General features: G+C 45.5%; 1 protein-coding gene across 12 annotated transcripts in view; it reads left to right on the forward strand.

Annotated features, from left to right (window-relative positions):
* SLC9A9 (solute carrier family 9 member A9) overlaps positions 1 to 24,778 on the forward strand; it is a 660,636-nt gene that overhangs the window by 624,848 nt on the left and 11,010 nt on the right. Inside the window, exon 15 of one of the 12 annotated variants that reach the window (XR_010943486.1) lies at positions 5,276 to 7,127. The exons of the other annotated variants lie outside the window; for them this stretch is intronic. The gene's annotated coding sequence lies outside the window, so the exon portion shown is untranslated. Of the gene's footprint in view, positions 1 to 5,275; positions 7,128 to 24,778 lie in introns of those variants that run through there. 12 annotated transcript variants of the gene reach the window in all.

Consider the following 24,778-nt stretch of genomic DNA (forward strand, 5'->3'; position numbering starts at 1 on the left):
AGTTTGAAAATATCCGATTCCAGAAAACGTGATGAACCCTGACAGTGGCCCACTTCATGCCCACCGGTTTGGCTTTTCCCTCCAGTCCTGCCTCAGTCAGACCTGAGCCACCCCTGTCTGTCCTCAGCGAGGGGACCAGCTGTCCTGGTCCTGGGAGGTTCTGTCCCCATGACATCTCCCCCCATCCCCTGCCTCCTTCTTCCTACCTTCACTCCCTTCCTCTACCTTCAACTGCCCGAGGTCCCTTGTCAGTCACACCTTTACTTCTTTCTCTCCGGTCATTTTCCCCTTTTTCTCTAGCTGTCCCAGGGGCCCCTTCATCCTCTCTGCCCCTCACAAACCTCACTCAGGCCTCCTGGCCTTTCCTGCCTCTCATTTACTGAGCTTTTTCAGCCCTTCACTTCATTCCCTTCAACATTTATTAGCATCAATACCTTATTTTTACCTACTTTTCCCATTAAATATCATTTCCTTTCTGTTTCCTGGAATCCTTTGGTTCCTCCGTACTGTCCGATTTTACTTCTTCCTGCCACTTCATTCATTTGTTGGACCAGCACTTCTTGAGCACCTACTACGTTCCAGGCAGTATGCTAAGCGCTAGGGAAACAAAGATGTATGAGCCTGTTTCATAAAGCTAAAGTATAGGCAATCATCCAGAAGAAGCGCGAGCCGGGGGACCAAGTGGACCACTGGAAAGTTGTGGGACGTTTCTGCTTAGGGGGTCAAGAAAAAGACTGACCCTGCCAAGCCTGCAAAACCACAGCTTTTCAAAAATCATTTCCGCCCTCTTGCTGATTTTTCTGAATCCCTGGCGTGTGTTAAGCCTAAACTTTGTGTGAATAGAACAGGAAGCAATTGGTACCCTTGAAAGAGAGAGAGAGATAGAATACTATAGTTTAAATGTGACAGATTTTCAAGACACACGAAGTAGGCATTTGGCATAAATGTCCAAATGTAGTCAGCAAATCAGAACAATTCGGGAGAAGTGTAGCAGGAGTGTTTTTGAAGCCGCAGCTGACCACACACCAGTCCTGTGGTCACTTTGTAGGATTAGTCGGGTTTCGCAAATGAGAAAATATGGAAACGTAAACATGAAAAGATTTTCCAAGGTCACGCTGAAGGTGGTGATGGAAGGAATTAGGTGCTGAATGCTCTCTCTTGAGCCTATTTCTGAGCTACTGTACAACACAGCTTCCTGAATACAGATGTTAAAACAATTTTTTGCCTTTAAAATAAGAGTAAAAAATATTCTTATTTTGGCCATATTTCAGGGCAGATCTCCTGGGGAAAAGGGGGCCCATTTGAAAGGAAATTAATTGCTTCAATCTCCTGGACTACAAGTCAATCTAACTTCTCCCTTTGCCTTACTAAAGAGTGCCTTGGACTTTAGAAAGAGGTTCTCAAACTTTACTGCTCATTAAAATACCCGGGAGCTTTTGAAAACCTTAATGCTCGGACCTCACCCTGAACCAAATCAAAATCTCTGGGAGTGGGACCCAAGCATCATTATGTTGTAAAGCTCTCCAATATGTAGCCAGCTTTGAGAACCAGTACTGTCAAAACTACATGTTGGGATCAGCCGTGGAGTTTCAACCATGACTGATGTTTGTACCCCACCCCAGAGACTGGGATTTCATTGGCTGGGAGTGTGGTCTGAGGTTGTTAAAGGTCCCCAAATGATTCCAATGTGCAACCAGCGGGCCTCTCACTGTTGTGGCCTCTCCCGTTGCAGAGCACAGGCTCCGGACGCGCAGGCTCAGCGGCCATGGCTCACGGGCCCAGCCGCTCCCCAGTATGTGGGATCTTCCCGGACCGGGGCACGAACCCTGCATCGGCAGGCGGACTCTCAACCACTGTGCCACCAGGGAAGCCCTAGCAAGCTGTTTTAACAAGCTCTCCAGGCCGTCCTGATTTTGCTCTTTTGAGAGCCAGCACACTAAGGCAAGCAGCCCCAGTGGCTCTGCCAGTGTGCTTGCCCACAACTCCTGTGCTTGAGCCCCTGCCACAGGAGGGGACCCTCTGCAAAATAAAGATTTCTTAAGGGGCTTAGCTTGGAACGAACCTGACATTTACATGCTGATTGACTATTTTAGGGCCTTCTTCACCTCTCAGGAAAGAACTGTAATGCTCTAGAAAAGAGAAAGAAAATGATGGATAACAGATTAAATATTAAGCACTCTTTCCATGCCTTCAGCTCACTTTCTGCTAGGGCAAGAAACATGGGAGCATCAGAAAAAGAAAAGAGAACTGGCAGTTCTTGAGCACCGACTGTATGCCAGGCATCAGGCATACAGCAATACAGCCTATATACCCTGCTCACCTATCATCTCATTTAACAGAGTGATCCCTGTCTGAGAAATAGGGAAACTGAGGTTCAGAGAGATGATGTGACTTGCCTAAAATCACGAAGTGGCAATGGTAGCTCCAGGGTTTTTCCAACAGCCTGTGCTCCTGTATTCCTTACCCTCCAGCAGGAAAGGTGAAGAGCTTAGGGCGCACTCAGTATCTGGAATGATTGGGTTTCAGAATTCTCACAGCAAGCTCCCAAAATAGATCCGCCTACTCAAAGCCCCGGGATGCCAAGCTCAACAAACCTCTTCTGTGTTCTGGCTGCACTATGGAAGCTGCTCTCAAAGCATAAGAATAGATCAGCCATGGAAAGTGAAATAGTTCAGCTGTGCTTGCGCACCCTGAAACACTTAGAAATCTATTCTTAACCGGCAGCGAAGGTTCCAAGTTAGCAGGTCCTGCTTTGCCAATGCCCTGCTAAGCAGCCTTGAGGCTCACTCTTCAGAAGACCAGGGAACCTCTTTGCCACACCTAGAACCTGGGAAATGAACTCCCAAGAGAAAGGAGCACAGGGAGATAGTGCTGGTGAGCCGTGTCCTCCCTACATCCCCAGTAAGAGCTCACGTTCATGCCATTAAATGCAAGAAGGCTCTGAGCTATGATCTGACGAGTCGAACAAAAAGGACACTGGCTAATTCAATCGCAGAATGAGATGGACACCTGCTTAAAGGTTAGCATGGGGTCGTGGATCCATACAGACTTCCTTTGCTGTCTGCTTGCCTCAGCACCTGCCCAGAACAACCTCTAAGCACCCTCTTCCCGATCGCCGTGTTTACCCACAGGATGGACACACACTGGTTGACCTGAACCCCAAGAGGTGGGAAGCCCTTCCAACACTTGGTCCAAAGAGATCAGTTCTATGGAGAAATAAGCAGGCAAAACAAAAATTGCCTTTCAACCTTTCTCATTCATGCAAGGAGAAAGCCATTTTCCACCCTGAGTAATTTTATTTGAATTATACGTTTTTGCCAAAATGCAGGTCAGTTATTTCTGTAAGGGCCTCCATGGGCCATTTTCCCTCTTGTTTGAGGTTAAGTCAGGGACTCTTTGAAAACCTGCATCCAGCCCAAGGGTTACCGCTTACCTGTCGCTACAGGGACTCCAAATCCCACTTCCCATTGTACCTTCCAAGTAAATACACCACCACTGTAGCTAAGTCTTAGATTGAAGTCAAGAAAAAAGTTATTCAGACATCATTGGGCAATACCGTATTATTAACAATTGTAGGGCCTTGAAACAGGAGTGATGATGGAAAGATCTAAAATGGTAGCCACATGCCAGAAAGTGTGGGCGCCTCATCTCCCAGTGGGCAAAGAAGGGGTACCATGAGCAGCTGTGTGAAAGGGGTGTTGGGGAGGCAGAGGTCTTTGCGTGTTTTGCTCAATTGCTCCATTTCGTATTATGAAAAGATGTTGCTATGTAATTACAGTAATGTTGGAAACGGTCTGAAGCACAATTAAAAATCACTTGACTAAAGGAAGAATGAAAGAGAGCAAAAAATGGTCTAGAAAAGGGTGTAGGTGATTTGAAAGGTTAGCTATAAGATGGATGTGAGAGGCTGTTGGTACACTGTCAGTTTTAGCATCCTCTGTGAATTAGTGGTGAGGGCAAAATTTCTTTAAGAACTGTTTTCTAAGAATGTCTTAGAGTCAGTTAACATTTATTGAGCCTAATCTCATAAACTTTTTTTTTTTTTTGTGGTACACGGGCCTGTCACTGTTGTGGCCTCTCCCGTTGCAGAGCACAGGCTCCAGACGCACAGGCCCAGCGGCCATGGCTCATGGGCCCAGCCGCTCCACGGCATGTGGGATCCTCCCGAACCGGGGCACGAACCCATGTCCCCTGCATTGGCAGGCGGACTCTCAACCACTGTGCCACCAGGGAAGCCCTCATAAACTTTTAAATTTAATCTTCCCCAAATCGTTCATCATTCCCACATAACAGATGAGGAATCTGAGGCTCAGAGTGGTTAATGCATTAACCTGAGATCACAGAACTGATTAGTGCCATGGTAGATTCTTGAATGCAAGTCTCTCTTCTTTTAGCTTCTACTGCTTTCTGTATCAGGAAACCCACCTAAAAGTGCCTACAGGGACAAAGCAGGCAGGACAAATAAAGGGAGCTGCCAGGTTTGAGGGGATAAAAAGAAGTAAAAGCAATCGATACATGGCTTCAGTGTCAGGGAGACATTAGGGATTGTTAGGGACTATGGCAAAGTGGAAAACTGCTGACAACATCTAAAGTGAACAGCTGGTACTCAGAACCAACTGTTTGTTACCTTTCAGGAGTGCAGACTCAATTGCCACATCTGCTGATTATTCAGATTTTTATATAAAGTTTATATAAGGTTTAGTGTTTGCTTTAATGTTAGCTCAAAAAAAATCTTAACCTCAGATGTTTACCTGTTTCATCAACAGGCAAAACAAAACCTATCTGCAAACTAATTTCCATTCATGGACTTCCAGAGGTGACTTCAGCTTTTTCTAAACCACTCTCAAATCATTAAACTTTATCACAGATAGGACTTCAATCAATGATCTTCTGATCAGCTCCTCCATCTTGTACATGTAAATATTAATCCCCATGATAATGTTATTTTTGACATATTTCTATCTATTTCCTACATGGGACATGTGTAGAAAAAACATGTTGTCCGATCAAGTTTAGAACCCCAGTCCTGCTAAGCAAGAGCTGTGTGACCTTAAAGCAAGCAACTCAACCTCTCTGAGTATTCAGTTTCTTCATCTGCAAAATGGAGACACTGACATGTGAATTATAAAATCGAAATAGGATTTAAATTAGGCAATTATTAGAAGTTATAGGGCACAAGGCCTGTCAGAAAGAGCTTGGGCAAGGCCCTAGGGGTTGCCAATGCCCACCCTCCACCCGTCTACCCTCCCTCACCTGAAAATTTCTTTTCTTTCAGTATTTGGACAACCCACTTGGAACACAACGGATTTTCTCAAAAAGTTAATGTAAAATAGAAACTGGAACTTCTGCTTTTGTCTGAAGCAGCCTCCTCCACCAGATTTCTGTGCTTCCTTGTCACACACTTACTGGGTACCTTGTTTGGCAATAGTCTTGCTCTATCATTTAGTATATATCTGAAAATGCACAGTACGAATTTGAGCCTTACCCTACTCGTACCAGATTTTTCCTTCCAGAGTAGAGGAAACCCAGTTCCTTTCTGCTGTGCTTCTTTCCTGGTAATCTCCTTTACTACTCACCTAGCTCATTTCACTTCTGACACTTCCGATCACCAGATGTCGGGGTATCCTGCCATTTAGCTCAATCCTGACACTACCTACCAAGAGATAGCGTCACATCTCACAGGTAAGGGCTCAGTCCCACAAGGAGGCTACCCTTACCCCCACTTCAGACGCCAGCCACAAGCCCAGCTTATCACCTGCGCTGTAGATAGGAGGTTCCAACGACTCCCTCCTCAGGTTGGATTAACTCATTAGAGAGGCTCCCAGAACTCAGGCAAATACTTACTTACATGTACCAGTTTATTAAAGGATATGATAAAAGATGCACATGAACAGCAGATGGAGCCATACATAGGGCAAGGTCTGGGAGGGTTCCGAGCACAGGAGTTTCTGCCCCTGTGGAGTTGGGATGCATCACCCTCCAGGTATGGATGTGGTTACCCACCTGGAAGCTCTGCAAACCCCCTACTGTAGGGAATTTATGGAGGCGTCCTCACGTAGTCATGACCAACTTTTAACTTCCTTTCTGGCCCCTGTCTCCTCTCAGGACCCAGAGTCACCTCATTAGAACAAAACATACTCCTAGTACTCTTATGACTTAGGAATTTACAAGGGATTCAGGAGCCCAGTGTCAGGAACCAGGGTCAAAGACCAATACATATATATATATTTTTTTTTCTATGATCTCACACCTAATATAAGTGTTTGTCAGTTGAAAACGGGCAGAAAACCAAGGCTCCTACATCTCTTCCCCTTTCCCCATCAGTTGCCTAAATTCAACGTGTTCTTTCCCACTGTAAACACCAACAATTACAAGAGAGGGTAAGCAGTTGGGGTTTCGTTTTCTTTAGTTTTGTTTGAGGTTAAGTGAATCCCATAGCAATGAAAAATCAATATTGTATTTGGCCAGATAGACATTATTAAAGCACCTAGATTAAATGGAACATAAATAATAGTCCATTGATTTTTTTATCCAATTTTTTGTAATTTAGTTTACAAGAAACAGTTATTCACAACGCACCAAGTGCTTGACTTGGCCGAGAATATTCTACAACATTTTATATGAATTTACGTTTCATCATCTCATATTATTTGTTCTATTTGTTTTTACAGATGTGTGTAAGGAAAGAGTTTTATAAATTTTTTTTTTTTTTACTCTCTGGTCCCTAACTGTACGCCTGGCTTTAACAAGAAATACCTCCTGCAAGGGTTACGGGCACATTCAAAACACTGACTTGTGCTCAAAGATGGAATTCTTCAGTATTAGTAAATACTGTAGGAATCATATTTTAGAATCTGATCAGGGAGATCAAACTGCCTTCTGATTCTGAGACTACCCAAGGTGTAAGTGTCACATTATTCAGGAATTTCCAATTCCAAGCCAAATAGACTCAGATAAGCTCCCCTGATTGACAGTAACATACTAAAATTCACAGCCGCCAACCTCAGTCTCAGATCACATTCAACAACAGAAAGGGAACTTGCACAATGATGTGCAATCCTCAGGTGGGTTCCATTTTCAAGGTTCTCTCTCCCATAAGCACTGAGGATCTTGAAGGCACTTATCGGGAAAATGCCGATTATGCCAATAACAGAACAGCTGTAGAATGATAAACGGCATGAATTAGTCTCCCCTCCGGAGCCATTTCCAAAAGTATCTGCTCAGGGCTTCCCTGGTGGCGCAGTGGTTAAGAATCCACCTGCCAATGCAGGGGACATGCGTTTGAGCCCTAGTCAGGGAAGATCCCACGTGCAGCGGAGCAACTAAGCCCGTGCACCACAGCTACTGAGGCTGCGCTCTAGAGCCCATGAGCCACAACTACTGAGGCCTGCACACCTAGAGCCTGTGCTCTGCAACAAGAGAAGCCACCACAATGAGAAGCCCGCGCACCGCAATGAAGAGTAGCCCCCGCTCGCCACAACTAGAGAAAGCCCGTGCAGCCTAAATAAATAAACACATTTTTTTAAGTATCTGTTCATGACAGGTTTCCTGTCTAAAGGTGCAATTGCCAGATTAACTTTATGCACATACTATTGATTTTTGGCGTAGTGAAGCCAATTAATACTAAAATAACGTGAAAATGAAGAATACATGCAGATGCACATATCTACCAGACCACTTGTTAAACCCTGCCTGAACCAGTGCATGCAAGTAGGTCACTGAAAGTCAATGCAAACCAGGGCAGCTCCCCTGGCAGGAGATATTAACCTGCAGGAGGAATCTTGCAGACAAGTAATACATTTCAGCCGAGCAGCTGTATATTTTATTTATGAATTGATATAAGCATAGAGATATATGGGAAGAGGAATGCATATTATATATATCCTTAAACACACTCCAAAATAAAGACAGATGAGAAGAGAGATTTATACCCACAAGTTCTTCCATTTAAAGGGTCTCTTCCCCCACCTTCACCCCCAACTCCTCCAAAAAAAAAAAAAATCGGAGCTTTATTTATAGCTCTGGGGCCTTATTGCACTTAAGTGTCTTCTATGTTGCCCCCCAGCAAGTGTAGCATTAACCAGCCTGGGTCCCCTGTCTCAGTGAAGATCACCCATGCTGCAGCCAGAGCACTGCCATCAAGGCACAGAGGGATCAAGGGATTCACATATATCACTTGGTCCAAAAGCCCAGGGTCTTACATTTTGGAAAAGAGGTCTTAGAGGGGGCAGATTTCCCTTCCTAGGCATCCACTTGGATGTATATACCCCATTGTAGACAGTGGAACACGTGTTTGCTTCGAGTTATGGAATGAGAGGTCAAGAAGGAACCTTCTAGATCATCCCATCCACAGCTCTCATTTTACAACTCTGGGACATCCCCCAGCCACATAGACACAGGGAAACACAAGTAGGGGACCTCCATGTGGCCAGAAGGAGGCAGAATGTAGTAGCAAGAACATGGGTTCTGGACCTAGGCCAAGTTGTGTTCAGATCACAGATGTATAAACTGCACCAAATCCCTAACCTTTCTGATCCTCAGGTTACTCACCTCTACAATGGAAATGATAGTATAAATCCACAAGCTGTCATCAGTAGTTCAGAAATCTAAACTTCCCTGAGAAGCAAAAGCATTTCCTAATTCATTTGGTAGCAGAGTCAGCCCAGACTGAACTTACTTAGAGGTAAACGCCGACCTGAAGGGACGAGGCTACATATTGTCATTATTAATCCCATGGCAGCCGAGCACCAGGCCAGGGGCCAGTCCAGGGGCTTCTAAGCCGAATGGAAGCCCTTAGGCTCTGTGTCCTCATCCCCTGTGCTCAATGAAGAGCTTCTGCTGTTTCTAAGCCCCCGGCTCCTGCCTGCTGTTCTGGGTGGTAGCAGGTTAGGCCAAGAGGCCGGCTCTTCTTTATAGGAGCAAAATCTAAAAGTCTAAAGCATTCTTTAGTAAGGTAGAGGGACAAGTCAGATTGACTCATATTCTAAAAGCTTCAAGTAATTCATTTCCCTGCAGATGGACCCTCCTCTTTCCTAGGAGAGTCCCTTTGGCCTCACCCCCCTGGCTTAGAGCAGCCCTGTGGGTGACAGGCCCTCCCACTGGACTCACTTGCAGCCCATACTGGCTCAACTGCAGAGTTTCAGGATGGCATTTTCTGACTGTTTTTCCCCTTTTAGATTGGAAAAAGGACAGTGAAAAAGGAGAAGATTCAGCTTGTAGCTTCATGAAATTTTGTCATTCTATAATAAATAATTAATTTGGAAGAAGGAATAGCATCTCAGAAGGAAACAGAAGTTACACTGCCAAAAAATTCTTCAAGACAGACATTTAAACCTCCTCCAAAGGAGCAGCGTTTAACTTCTGAGCACCATCTTTTTTTTTTCCTCCCTCATTGGGAGGTTTTCAGTTGGGTTTGTGCTTTTCTTTCCTGATGTCTCAGGAACATCAACAGCCCCATCCTCTTCCGTTCTGAACACTGACCCGTGAGGCCCCCCTCTGGGCGATAGACAGAACATGTGGCTTTGGTGCACGATCAGGGCCAACCTCCCAAGTGGGCAGAGCGAGAAATACAACATACCTTAGTGGGGCAGCAGGAGCCTGCTTGAAATCAGTCCTGCCACCTGGCCTTCTGCCACTTGAGTTGCTCTCCCTTGAGGCCAGAGGGTGTTAGCAGGAGCCATCTAAGCAAACACCACTGAGTGAGACTAAGCTTCACCAGCTCAGTGTTTTGGTGAACAGACAATGACAGCCAAATCCATGGGGGAGGTGGGATGGGAACAGGGTATGAGGTCAAGGAGGGCACGGCTCAAAGCGTGACAGACAAGCTTCACCAGCCTCATCGCTTCCCCGTGTCATTTTCAGGCAAGTCGGCCTCCTCCCCTTCCCTAGGCCACCTGCAGGGCCAGTGTGGCAGGGTGACATGGCTTCCCCCAACCCCAAGCTCTTCTGTCTTCCACTGAGTGCATGGCATTCCAGTCCACATGCAACAAACATTTTTTCTGAGTGTCAACTGTGTGCCAACTGGTCTAGGCAATGGGGAGAGATGAGTAAAGTACAGGCCTGGCCTTGAGGGACTCAAAGCTTTCACCTACATAGAGACGGCCTGGCAACTTGATTTTATTGGTTCTCAAAGCAGGTTCCATGGAATATGAAGGCTGGGAGATGGGAGAGGTAAGGAGGATAGGTTCTGTGTCTATCTAAACTTCAGAAACACTGCTTATTTCACAGTGAACCTTAGCAATAAAGAGACATGCTTAATTTCCGTGACTCATTTGGGCCCAGAACCCATTTAACATGTCGCAACATCCTAAGGTGCTTATCCACCAGGAAACACACTTCAAGACCCGACCCATCTGCTTCATTTCAGCCAGACGTGCTTTGGAATTAAGAATTTTGGGAGTGTTAGCAAGGAAGTCTAGTACATCCTTGCTCTGTGCTCTTTGTGATGGCTGAGGGCATCTTCAGAGGAGAAACAGAGAGAAAATCTAGGTCCATTAGACATCAAGGCCTACCAGCAGGGTTTGGGGACAAATGACTTTACATCAGACTCTGGAGTCTGGGACCACATGACCAGACTCTTATTTGTTTCAGTCATTTTCATCCCTTCTTTCATTCATTTAAAAAATATGTATTGAGCACCTACTATGGAAGCAACTACATTGAAAACTGGGCATTCTCTGTCATCAGGGACCTTGCCGTCTGCCGGCCACGGCGGGGAGTGACCTGGCCAGTTAATAAGCAATTTGAAGGTGTGATAAATGCCATGATAAGGGTGACCATACAGCCTGGGTTTGCCTGTTGTCTGTGCATAATATGTACAAGTGACCCTGTCACTTTCATAGGTGTCCTAGTTCTGACATTAGATTACAACGTCCCACTAGTTACAATGGGTGCAGGTTGTGGAAGTCCAGAGGAGGGAGGGTCAGGGGAAGCTTCTGGGAGGAACTGACCCTTGAGTCCTGAAAACTGAGGAAGAAGAGGAGCCATGGACAGTGGTGGAGTCAGCACTCAGGTGGAGGAAAGAGCAAGTGCAAAGGATGAGAAAAGATAGGACTCAGCACGTGTGGTTACATTGAAGGAGACAGGTCTCAAAGAGTCCAGTTGCATCAGGCTAAGGAGGTGAGACTTTTCAGGGCCATGGGAAGCCCTTGCTGGTGTTGTAGGCACGGAAGTATCATGATCTAGTCAACATTGAAGAAGAACCACTCTTACTGCGACTGGGAGTGGAAGTGGGGCAGTGAACTGGGGTCAGTCGGCAGAGCCCCTAGACCAGTGAGGAGACTGTTACAGGCACCCGGGGGAGAAGTGCTGGCAGCCTGGGTGAGGACTGCAGCTGTGGGCTGGAGAGAAGTGGATGGATGGATGGATGGAATGATGGATGGATGGATGGATGGATGGATGGATGTATAGGGAGGTCTTTGGCAGGTGGAATAGATAGAACTTGGTGACTGATGGATTGATTGGCTGTGGTAGGGATGGAAGAAGAGAGAGTTGAAGGTCAACCCCATGCTTGAGCATGAAACTGGAGGATGGAGTCTTCCTCAGTGAGACAGGGAGTATAAGGGGAGGAACAGGTCTTGGGGAGAGGGAGACAAGGAGGTCGATTTGGGCCAGGAGAAATGTGAAGTGTCCTTGCCGTGTCTTGGCCTTTTCAAGAGCTTCAGGGCTGAAAGGGTAAAGACAAGGGGGCATCTTTAAAAAACATTCACAAACATTCTTGAAACTGAATGAAACAAAAAGCCAAGTCAAAGTGTACCAGAGCAGCCTTGCTACTGGCACAACGTGTCACTGGCTGTTGGTTTTCTGGGGGGCAGTGAATTGAGCCTCCAACACCAAGCTCATCTGTTTCACTCTGAAAGAGAGCAGGTGTAGACAAGGGCCCTGTAAGCATCACCTGGCCCCATTCACCCTGAGCACAGAACGTTCTGCTCCCAGGCTGTGCTACCACTGAGAGCCCCACTGAGCAAACCAGCAGTTATCAAGTGATCTCAGTCTTTCTCAGGCTGAGGCAGGTTTACAGGCTGACGGTGGAATGCTCTCGAAGCCATTTGCCAGCCCCCTGAACCATCCACCAACAGTGTCAGTTCTCTTGCCACTGCTTCCTCATCATCCCTGGGGCCATTGTGCATGTTGGATGAGGGCAGAGGCAAGGGGATTTGGTTTGCTTTTGGCCAGAGAAGATCAGAGCTTAAAACTGCCAAGGCAGCACTTGGATCTTCCAAGACCATTTGAAGTTCTCTACTTGATTGTCCCATCATGTTTGCCTTTAGGTTCTTGGTTCAGGGTTTATTCATATTATTCATCTTGGTCATGGTCTGAGAAGTTAAATTGACTGCATGCCTGTAATGGTCCTACTCTTTCTAAGCAAAGAACAAGAAAAATTACTCCACGGAACATGGCTGTCAATAGGGCTCTGCTTGATAGTGGTGCTGTAGCCGGGTTTGCCTCTGCAACAGTGATGAAATTATCCCACCAAGAACTGTCCAGTTCAGGGGCTGGAATGATCCTGTTGTCTGAAACCCTGAGCCATCAGCGGATGTATTCGTCACCCCCAAAAGCCTCATGTTGTAAACCAGAGGGCCAACCTTTGCAGGCAAAGCAAGAAAATTCCAAGTTCAAGTTTCATTTCATAAGTGTTACAGTGACCCAAGGCCAAGGTAAACCTTTTAAAGAAAGCCTAAAAAGAATTCTTGGCCTTGAAAATGCAAACAAGGAGAACTTGAACAGCGTATTTATACTTTACTTAGCAGTCCCAGGAAACCTATGAGCACTTGGATTTTATGAAGTGTGATGTGTTCTGTGGTTTTTGTTATAACAGGAGTCTAGGCTTAGCTTTTTTCCCATGCTGTCTCTGTGTATAGCTGGAAGCACAATCATCATAATCAAGCATTTAAGCAAACAAAAATAATCATTTGAAAGCTATTTTCCATAAGCTCTTTAGTTCTCAATTCACTACAGCTCTGTTCAGAAGGAAATGTTCCATTTGTTTCCTATTGTAGTACTTACTGTCAGCAGTAGAAGCAGAGACCAGTTCTCCACCTATGAAGTTAATTCCATTTCAGCTTTTCTGAACAAAAACAAATCAATCAAAAGCCTCAATTTGTTTTTCTTCCAGGAAGACATTTTGGGGGGACAGGCCAGAATCTACTGGAGAATAGCACCCTAGCGATACTTAAGTGTAAGCACTTGGCATCATTTTAAGCCCTCTGGAAAAACCAAATAGTTTACCTCTGGGACATTTTTTAATCTCTAAAATCCCCTTTGGCATCCACTTCATGCAAATTCTCCTCTTACCCCAGGCCATTCCTAACTAAAGTGCAAAGGTCTATAGGTACAACGATTCTATAAACTCACTATTATTCCATCGCCACTGAAGGACAAGGTGCTGAGCAGAAAATGGGAAAATGATTGTCCTGGCCTGCATGAATAGCAGCAACGGGAATTATTCCAAACCCAGGGGGAATAGCTACACAGTCAGCTCCTTCACCGTGTCGGCAAAGAGAGTGAATTTGCAGGGATAACTCAAAACAATGGGCGATCTGCTCCTGCTTCGTATTTCCACTTCAGTCACCTGTGAATCACAGAAATGAGACGCGAGATCACAAGAGAAGCTAGCAATGGTAAGCACAGGAAGAGAAGCTCCCAGAGGATAAAGAAGAGAGAAAAGAATTTTTTCCCTCTGGTCCATTGCACCCTTTGATGTCTGCCCCTTAACACGCTATTTTCTGAGTCATCCAATTATTCATAGTTTGCTGTATTAGCACTCTTCTAAATTGGCAATGCAAGACTTTTGCCTAGGGTATAAGCTGGCCAAGCCTCAGGTCAAACAGAGACTAGGAAACGGTATCTGCTTTGTTGCCTCGTCCAGGTCACGCCAGCGGCCCCTCTAGAGCTGCCTGGCCGGGCATTCTTGGGCCTCCCCTGTTTGCCAGTGGTTCTCACCCATTCCCCACCAGCCCAGCTACTAGGACAGAGAAGGGGTTGAGAGATGGAGAATTTTGCTGACACCTACCTTGTGAGGTCCAGAAATAGGGGAGCCACATTTTGCTTTAAGACTTCTTATGTCGTGGGCTATGATGACTCAAAGGTGACCTGCATTGGCACCTGCACTTCACAGTCTAGCAGACACTATGAAGTTTTATTCTAAAGAGTTTGGAGTTAATCTGAGTTATTTACTTCCTGGGGGAAACCCCAGAAGATGCCACTGTGATGGTTATCTGAAGTCACTGAAATCTGGTGTGATTGTTTCCACCTCCATTTATGTCCAGACAGAGCTGCATCCCTAAACTGGGAAGAATCAATGGGAGAAAAAGAATGTCCGTCCACAGCACAAAACAATGCAGCCTTAGCCTGAACAAGAACACCCTGTGAGGCCCTGGCCGAGAGGAAAGTTGGGAGCCGGAGGGAATGTCACCAGGCTATAAATCTCGGTAATCGGCTCGAGACCGGGCACCGCCTATACCAAGAATGCCCTGGCCTCCTTTCAAATGTCAGATTTACTCCAAGGGCTCTGAATGGCATCAGAAGCCCTTGGCCCTGAAGGAGCCAACAGAAAGAGCCATAGAATGCCTGGCTTGGCCTCCTCCAAATCCTCAAGAAGGTCGCAGAGCCGCTATGTCTGGCAACACTGTGTGCATGGGGCCAGGGCCTGGCCGAAGCTCTCAGGCAGATCCTGGGAAGGTTTATCGAGACCCCGCTGCTTCCTACCCCTACCACCTCCAGAGCACACACTTGCCTTCCTTTGCAAACACTTAAAATCAGCCTCCAAAAAAGAAGCTCAGTTAGGAGAAAATAACAACTACCGTTCAATCAGCAGATGGCACGTGGAAGGTGAAAATCCCCCAACTTCCAAAGTCACCAACTCTTGAATGTCCTTGGTTGAAAGAGAAGAGAATCTTTCAGTTCTGAGGACATTACTAAACTCTGTATCCAACCCCTCCCGGGTTCTGGGTGATTAAGTCACATCTCATACTCCCTCAACTGTGTATTCAATTCCTAAAAGGCTCAAAACACTACAGCTCATGAATAGAACCTCAAAACTATACGTAGTAGAAAGAAAGGGAGGAGGGTGAGACAGTGCCTCTTCCAGGGTGTCTCTGCTTTCCTCTCCTTCTCTTCTTTTTCAAAACTCAAGGAACCAGGGATACGTGGGTCAAACTATTAAAACTCCAACCATTGCAAATGGAAGTCTGCCCCACGGCAAATCTTTCACACCAATAATTCTGTTCCTAACCTAAGCCCATTATCATGCCACAAAGTTCCTGGGTCACAGTCACCTACTGCGTTGATGGCCTCAGGTATGAATGGTGCTGAAGCAGGCTCAGAGAACGCAGAAAATGAAGGTCTTTTCTAAGAGGCACCTCTGCTGACTTTTTCCGAAGCCAGAGATGTGATCGTCGTGCTCTGAGCTCCAGAGTCAAAGCGAGGGGAAGTGAGGCTGGCAGTGCAGCAGCTCAAGTGTGCCTTCTGGCTTCACCATCTCCTAGCTGAATGGCTTCAACTCCCTGGGCCTCAGTTTCCTCACCCATAAAATGGGGATAATGATAAAGCTACTTCCTAGGATTTAAGGAGATTATTCACGTAAAGCACTTAACACAGAGTTTCCAATATACTTAGTGTTAATAAATGCTGGACACCATTAATATTGCAATTCTGAGCCAGAGGGTCAGAGAGGCATGAGCTCGCTGCTTTTGATTCTAACCCAGGTCAGAAACTCGACAGTGTTGCATAGAATGTGAAACTGGAGGGCAGGAGTAGTAGGAACTCATCCGTACAGTAGAAAGGCCCATTGATAACAGCACGTCTTTACCTTCCCTGCCCTATCTGTAGTCAATCAACAGGGATCTCAAGGGTGTTTGGAAACTCACGTAGAGCCAAAGGACGCAGCCAATCTGTATCGCTCTTTTTTTTTTTTTATGCGGTACGCGGGCCTCTCACTGTTGTGACCTCTCCCGTTGCGGAGCGCAGGCTCCAGACGCGCAGGCTCAGCGGCCATGGCTCACAGGCCCAGCCGCTCCGCGGCATGTGGGATCCTCCCGGACCAGGGCACGAACCCGCATCCCCTGCATCGGCCGGCGGACTCTCAACCACTGCGCCAGCAGGGAAGCCCTGTATCGTTCATTTTGTCAGCAGAAAGTTTCATTGGATTGGCAGATTACCCATACATGGTCACTTCGTTGTGGGGTGCGGGAACCCCTGAAAGCGTAGCCAAAGAGCAAGGACCCTCCCATCCTTGCAGAGTGGTTCCCATGGACTTCCAGTTTTTGTCTCGCCACCAAGGTCCTATTAGATTAGGTGAAAATCTCATAAGATCCAGTTTCTTACCAAATTCCAGTTCCTAAGATTCAGGTGGAGCTGGAAATGTCCTTGAAGTAATCGTATGTCTGAGAAACTGCCACTATTTCTCACCCATACCCCTACTGAGTAGGACAGGGTTGTAAATGAGGGAGATTTCTCCATCCTGCTAAAATATTTAGAGAGGAATTCTGACTGAAAGTCACAACCAATTCAGCCTTCCCAATTCCTGAGGGTGATTTCAAATTGGTTTTCAAAAGAGAGGCCAAGAACCAAATCCCACAGAAGTTTCTGGAGCTGGCATTAAATGAACCTTTCACAGAACTCCTAGCAGCGGCTGGATATTAACAGGGAGAAAAGAACAATTATCGTTTGGCACTCCAAGTGCCGTTTTATGTCACTTTAAAGAACGAATAGACTTCCAGCTCCACTCAGCTGTCTCCTCACAATTACAAAGCAATGGTAAATAATTGTGGCAAATGGAAGGTTTGATTTAGGAGAGTGAAATTGTACAACGACTCGGTGCTTTTTCTTCCTTTTCTGTGGCAAGCGGGACAGCTCCTGCCACTGGTTTGGCTTATATCCAGATCTGTGACTTAACAACAACAGAAAGACCCTGGAACCGTTTATTAAAGCAGACACACAAAAGCACAGCAAACCTCCCGAAACATTTTTTATTATTTTTACAAGGAGAGAAGAATCATATCACGTGGCATGGTTTAATTGGCCCCCCAGTGGTTTTATTTAGCCAAAAGATCGTATTTGTCCACGCCAATAAAATTTTTGAACGGTTTTAATAGAAAGCGCGTCTTTCCATTTTCTCAGCGCACCGGTTTCAGAGGACGCCACCTGAGCTCTGCTCCTGAGAAGATGTGTTGATACGGTGGATATGTAGGACTTCTCTCCTTCTGCACCCGTAATTCACTGAAAGGCGGGGGGCAGGTTTTATACTCGCTCTGAAAGGGGTCTAGAGCCCGGGTAGGTAAGACTTTGATCTAGGGCCCAAAGGCATCTTATCCAAACATGCATTCATTTAATCTTGCAACTCAAGAGTGACAGACCCTTCCAAAGTGGTTTGGGAGGACCAAGGGGACAGGGCTGGGGCATGCAGGAGGCACTCGCAGCTATGCCCAAGGAGCCAGTTATCTGTGATACCTGGTCTCGGGAGAGAAGCTTTGCCTCTCAGAGAGGCAGGAGGGATGAGGTAAAGCATTCCTAATGCAGGCAGCCTCCTCTAGGGCTCTCCAGGGAGCGAGGTTCTGTGTACAGAAAAGCATAACAGCAAACAAGAGCTGCCCTAGGGAGATCCAGATGGGCTGAAATCCATGGCTGTGATTTTTCCCACCTTTCCTCCTGTGGCCAGTTCAGCCCTACTCATCCCTCACACCCTCATCCCAAAGGCCCCCGTCCAGTGTCATTTCCCATGATTTTATGTCTTACCAACTAAATCCCAAATAAGGTTCGGGTTTCAGATAATACCCTTTCCCAAAGAATTTGCAAGTTAACAGAAAACCTGAAATCCTTTTCAAGTCTCAGTTCAACTCAACAAACATCAATTGAGAGGACTCATTTCTAGCTACTGGACATTAAGCACCGCAGACACGAAAAGGAATGAGACAATGTTCCTCCCTCAAGGAGCTCACAGTCTTACAGGGGAGGAGATATATAGTCAAATAGTTCTTATATATCAACATAAATATACTCAGAAAGTTGAGTGAAGGCTGTGGGAGCCCCAGGAAAAAAAATTCCCTAGTTAGGATACATGGATGGTAACAAAGAAGAATTTGAGCGGTATATCCATTAGGATTATGTTTTGCTGCATATAACAAAAATCCAAAAAAATATAGCTTAATCAAAATAGAGGTTTCATCTCATGTAAAAGAAGTCCAGCATTAAACAGTCTACAGCTGGTAACAGAGTTCTATGATGTCATCAGTATTCCTATGGTCCTCCTATCTTTCTCCTCTACCATCCTTAGTATACAGATTCTATCCTCAAGTTTACCTTATGGTTCCAAAATGGCTGCTGGAGCTTCAGACAGCGCATACAAGTGCCGGGCAAGAAAGGAAAAAGGACAAAATTGAAGCTCTCTTTGCAGAGTTTCTCTAGAAATTCTACCCAACAAACTTCTTCAATGTCATTGGACACCTAATCTGCTGAGGTAATAGAACCTCTTGCTATCATAAACGAGAAAGGGAGACTGGACATTGGATAGGCAAAAAGCAATTATCCCATAGGCTTTAAAGAATAAATGGGCCTCCCCCAAAGATATTGAGGAAGGACGTTCCTTGTAAAAGAAACAGAGCATGCAAAGATAAAAGTCCGTATAGTATTTGGTAAATATGGGAACAGTGAGTAGCCTACAAAGGCCTTCCATGTCTTAATAAATCAACCTTGTTTTTTTTTTTAATTTATTATTATTATTATTATTATTATTATTATTATTTTGGCTGCGTTGGGTCTTCCATTGCCACACACGGGCTTTCTCTAGTTGTGGAGGGCGGGGTCTACTCTTTTGTTGTGGTGCGCAGGCTTCTCATTGCAGTGGCTTCTCTTGTTGCAGAGCGCGGGCTCTAGGCGTGCAGGCTTAAGTAGTTGCAGCACGCGGGCTCAGTAGTTGTGGCGCGCGGGCTCTAGAGCGCAGGCTCAGTAGTTGTGGTGCACGGGCTTAGTTGCTCCGCAGTACATGGGATCTTCCTGGACCAGGGCTCAAACCCGTATCCCCCGCATTGGCAGGTGGATTCTTAACCACCGTGCCACCAGGGAAGTCCCTCAACGTTATTTTTTTAAGTCAGTGGAGTTTCTAACTTTAGGGTATGTGTTGTGGTTATTGTTGTTCATGGGCAGCCTTTTATTTGGATGGAATTTTATGAGGAGCCCCAAGACAAAAATGCTAAAAGAGAGCAGCTCTGGCTCAAGGTAGGATGGCGGGAGGAGAATTGAACTTTAATCATCATAAGGTAGAGAGTGGTAAGTCCTAGAAGAGGAGTAAATAAAAGATCAATGGGATTTCAGAGACGGTGACAGTTGAGCTGTGTCTGAAAGGAGGTAGGATTTCCAAGTGCCAAGGTGAAAAGAAAAGCTGTTTAAATGGAGGGAACGGCATATGCAAAGGCCCAGAGAGACAGTGATACGAAAACAGGAATCAGTGCCCAACTACATTTATCAGAAACTAAGGATTGTGGAAAAGTATGGGGAATAGGGTTGGGAAAGTAAGTAGGATCAACAGAGGATGATGAAATTCAAGTATCTAGTCGAGGACGCAGCCATGATAGAGGCCTCTGATCTCACCACTTGACAGTACAGTAGTAGCAGTCATGCGATTGTACTCCAAGTTCTTTTAATAATAAGCAGGATACACCGCTTATTGGGGTTCTCAGCGCACATAGGACTATTGATAAAATGCAATATATATGAGGCCTGAATCTGGATCCACGTACATCCAAAAGGCAAAAAAATGTCCCACAGAAAGGGTAAATGCACTACTCAGTCACCTTTGGAACTAGTCCCTGGTGCCTCCCCACCAAAACTATTGTAACCTAACTCTCTAGGTCCCACGTCACACAACCAAGTAGTCCTTAAGTCAACCAATCCCCCGTATTGTGCTTGCCCTCCTCTGTGGCGTTCTCTCTCTACCTAAACTTTGGGGCTGTCGATGTGGCAGATGCTTTGAAAAAAAGATTTGCAAATTGTAGGAGGCTACCCATGGTGGGTCATGGAATCGTTTCAGTAACCCAGGACCAGCATTTCTTAAAAAAAAGAAAGAAAGAAATACACAAGAATACCATATTAAAATAGGATAGACTATCCTGTGGTAACAGACACTTCCCAAATCTCAGTGGCCCAACAAACATTTTTATTTCTCTCTTACTTAAAGGCTGCTAAGGATGCAGGTGACCCTCTAGGGCAACAGACCTCCATGAGGCAACTCAGTGATGCAGGCAGCTTTGATCTGTGCGTCCACCACCTCAACCTGAGGCCTCCTGGGATCACTGTATCAGGGAAAGAGTGAGCTGGAGGTTTGCTGGCTTCCGATGTTTCAGCGTAGAAGTGACACTAGTCACCGTGACCACAGCACATTGGCCAGAATTAGTGATATAGCCCCACCTACTTCAAGGAAGCCGAGGCAACTTCTTCAAAGATGCTGATGTACCTGAAAGGCGAGGAGACCTGGATATTGGTGAATCCTAGCAATGCTCAGGAGAAAGATATATAGAAGACAGACTGAATGGGATGGGATAGGATACGATAGGGTAGGGTAGGATAGGATAGGGTAGGATAGGATAGGATGGAGAATAGGACAAAGAATAAAAATAGGAATAGACCCAAGTGCATCACAGCAGTATTTTTACTTTTATGACTCGGCAGATGTTAGGACACGTACTGAGAAGCAATTATAAAATGTATTTCCAGGTAGGGGTTAAAGGGGGAAAAAAGTTTGAAAGTGACTGCATCTGAGAGAAAAATGTGCCTGGAGAGCAGAATGAGATTATTTATGACATGTGACCCTGTAACAACAAAGGGCTCTCCTCTTATGTCCTCTCAGTCAAAGGAAAAGGAGTTTCTAATGTGTCCTGAATGGGGCTTCATTTCATAGCTTCAAATAACCCAGTGTCACATACCCTGATTCCCATATGCGTAACTGACTCAGTGGGTTACAGCAGTCAGCGTTGCTGGTGTGTGTGTGTGTGTGAGAGAGAGAAAGAGAGAGAGAGAGAGAGACAGAGCGACAGAGATTTGTCTTTCTCAATAGTAAGGAGTTCGATAAATGGCCAGGAAGAGACAGTGTCTTCAGAGTATAGGAAAGTTGGATTGGCCTCAAGGACAACCAGAGCCCAGAGAAACAAATACAATGATGAGAAAGGGCTGCTCTAGGGCGACCTTAAAAACCCGATGCCCAACATGAAAACAGCCCCCTTCTGAGCGAGTGCCTCACTCCCGTGGAGACAGGTCGTTCCTGTGTCAGGAGCCTTGGAATGTAAGTGCTCCATTGAAACCCTGCTGACATGAAACAGTGAGCAGATCCTCCCTGGGCACCAACACGTGGGGCACAGCTCCAAGAACAGAAGGGAATCTTCTGAGAGAAACTTTGCAGTACCTTCCTCTGGGCTCCAGCAGTCAGCAGAAGAAATATTAGGAAATCCTTGGGGCACAGGGAGGGGTTTTCGTGAATAAATTGACTTGGGGATATTTGGAATATGTTTCTAATACACACAACTCCTCAAAGGACACAGTGAAAATAATAACGTTAACTAATATTTGCTGAGTGCTTATTACGTGGCCAGACCTGTGCTTAAAAAAGTATGGCGCAGTGGTTGAGAGTCCGCCTGCCGATGCAGGGGACACGGGTTCATGCCCCGGTCCGGGGCAGCACTTCCCCTAACAACCAGAAGGCCACGAAAAGCCAAGACCCACTCCATGTGAGTGTCAGCAGCGTTCTTCTCCAGAACTGTCTTCTCTCGAAACAATGAGCCAGATGCAACCTCCCATATGATGCAAATGGATTTAACTGCGTCTGATAGGCAGCAAAGATTCCTGGAAATCTGTGAGCCCATCCTGTGCCCAAAGGGAAAAATGTTAAGGCCACAGTAGTAGGAGGAGAAGCAATGGTGGTAAGAGTGAAAGTAATACTATTGTCATCATGGTTATTATTGCACTGTGCAGCTCATAGATATTGTACCTCCACATCCAGAGTTCTTCAAGAGACAGGATGCCGTTCTGCTCTGCATCATTTAGACCAGTGGTTTTCAGGGAGTTCTTAATATGCAGATTGCTAGGCCCCCACCTAAGGGGGTCAGGGCCTGGAAATCTGCATTTTAAGAAGCCACAATGATTCTGACGCAGATGAGCAGGTGACCACACTTGGAAAAAACCCAGGTTTAGACTTTCTTTTGTATTTAGATCCAAGGCTGTGGATCAGATGAACTCTCAGGTTTCCTCCAGCTTCATGATTCCAATATTTCCCCCTGTTTATCTCCTGTCCACTTGCCCTACTTACACTGGCTGCTTTGGTATCCTACAACTGTCTTCTTTCCTTTAACCTTTCAGCAAACTCCACTGCCCTTTCTCCGTCCCTGGATTGTCTATCTGGAACCGAGAAGCCCAACAGAATTAACATTTGATAGTTAGATCTTATAGATATCGCTGATAAAACCAACTCCCGGTACAAATAAGATAGCAAGCACATCATTTTATCGGCCTTTAGTCGGCCCTTGTCCTTAATACTTAATCACCAGAGTTTCCTAGCTCAGGACCTCTAGGGGAACATGGATGCATTTCAAGGCATCTGGGAACTCTCTGAAATGTCACATGAAATTTTACACAAATGACGAGCACACAGGCATTCTTTCAGAGATGCCAGTCCAAGGCCAGGGAAGGTTGGGAATCATGGCTCCAGGTACCATCAGCTCATCTGGCTGTGACATAGGAAGTCCATATTGATAAATCTAAGCCACATTGGTTGAATTATGGACAGCCCCCAGTTAGCTTAGGCAATTCAGACAGAGCACAGTTTACAAATCTAACTAGACCACATCCCCATTCGTTGGTAATGTGCTAGATACTAATCACCAAAGATAGAAGATCAAATAAAATTCAGTCCTGGAGGATTCTGGGAAGATGGCAGTGGCATCAACAGCAGTCTCTCAATCTCTCCAAATCCCTACATAAAAATAGGCAGAACACGGCTTCCCTGGTGGTGCAGTAGTTGAGAGTCCGCCTGCCGATGCAGGGGACACGGGTTCGTGCCCCGGTCTGGGAAGATCCCACGTGCTGCAGAGCGGCTGGGCCCGTGAGCCATGACCGCTGAGCCTGCGCGTCCGGAGCCTGTGCTCCGCAACGGGAGAGGCCACAACAGTGAGAGAGAGGCCCGCGTACTGCAAAAAAAAAAAAAAAAAAAAAAGGCAGAACAATTTTAAAAAGTAAGTAAAAAAATTTTAAGTTAAAAAAAAAAATAGGCAGAACAATTAGGTAACAAAACCAAAATCCATGGACACATTTACAGCAAAACTAGGGGCAAGTTTTCTCACAAACTCCAAATTAAAAGTGAGGGGAAACAAACTACCAATAGTACAAGTGTCCATTCAGGAGGAGAAAGGAAGCAATAGGGTAACATCTGAGGTAACATCTGAAATCAGGAGAACTGAATGGCCAATAGTATTTCCTGGAAAGTGTAGTTGGACCAATTTGATAAACATCCCTAAACCTGGTGTTAGGGCAGGGAGTGGGGGATGTAGTTTTCTCTAAGAGGAATAAGTGGAAGGTCCCAGGAAGAAGGACTGAATGGGCTGTCGAGACCCCTGAGAGCTCTCAAAATTGTACACGAGTGATGAGCACACGGGCATTTTTTCAGAAGTCTCCCTTCAAGGTCAGGCCCTACACTCAGGAGAAATGGCCTTGGAGTGGAGTTAAAATTGAGCTGCATAGAGACAACAGTGATAAAAGAAAGACAAGGTCCAGATCAGTTGGGGGTGGGGGGAAGTGCAGTGGGCACAGGAAACAGGGCAGGAAATCTCAGAATGCAAGCCACCATGTTTACCACTATATAAAAACAACAGAAGAGGGAACCCTGTGAAGTCAGAACAGCTTTCCTGAACCCTATCTTATTCTATAACTTTAGGAAAACTAATTTTACATAAGAACGAACAACAGAAAAGAATAGAAGTCAAATCCCATAGAGACTTATTATAAGGAAAAAAAAACAAATAAGAAGATGAGGAGCAGAATAACATCTCCACAAATAATGAAAACATGCCAGAAAGATGTGCCCATAAATAAATCAAAACTATAACATGCTATATTAAAGCAAGTTAAAAGACCTTAAAAAAATGATACGAGAGGCTTCCCTGGTGGCACAGTGGTTGAGAGTCCGCCTGCCGATGCAGGGGACGCGGGTTCGTGCCCCGGTCTGGGAGGATCCCACATGCCACGGAGCAGCTGGGCCCATGAGCCATGGCCGCTGGGCCTGCGTCTCCAGAGCCGGTGCTCTGCAACGGGAGAGACCACAACAGTGAGAGGCCCGCATGCTGCAAAAAAAAAAAATCAAACCAAAAAAAAAAAAAATGATACAAGCTATGAAAGAACGAAATAAATCAGAATTAGAAAAAAGCTCTGGAAACAATTTAAAATTTTTTAAAAATTATTTCAGAAATGAATAGTAAATTAGAAAGACTACAAAAGCAAATAAACACAATGGATAATACCTTAAGAGAAAATGCAAGTGAAAAGAAAGAGAAGTTTTTAAGTCAAAAATAAATGAAGAAAAAGATTAAAAAGATTCAAGAGAAAGTGACAAATATTGAAGATAGGCACAGGAGATGGAACATCTAGAAAACAGGAATCCCTGAAAAAAGAGCAAAGCAAGGAAACAGAACAAGTCCTAGCTCAAGAGAACTTCCCTGAAATACAACACACACATTTAACACATTGGGAACGACACATTGAAAGAGCACACCATGTACCTGAGGCTATCAACTAGGAACAGCAA

Source organism: Pseudorca crassidens, chromosome 5 (assembly GCF_039906515.1).
Source record: "Pseudorca crassidens isolate mPseCra1 chromosome 5, mPseCra1.hap1, whole genome shotgun sequence".
NCBI classification, from domain to species: domain Eukaryota; kingdom Metazoa; phylum Chordata; class Mammalia; order Artiodactyla; family Delphinidae; genus Pseudorca; species Pseudorca crassidens.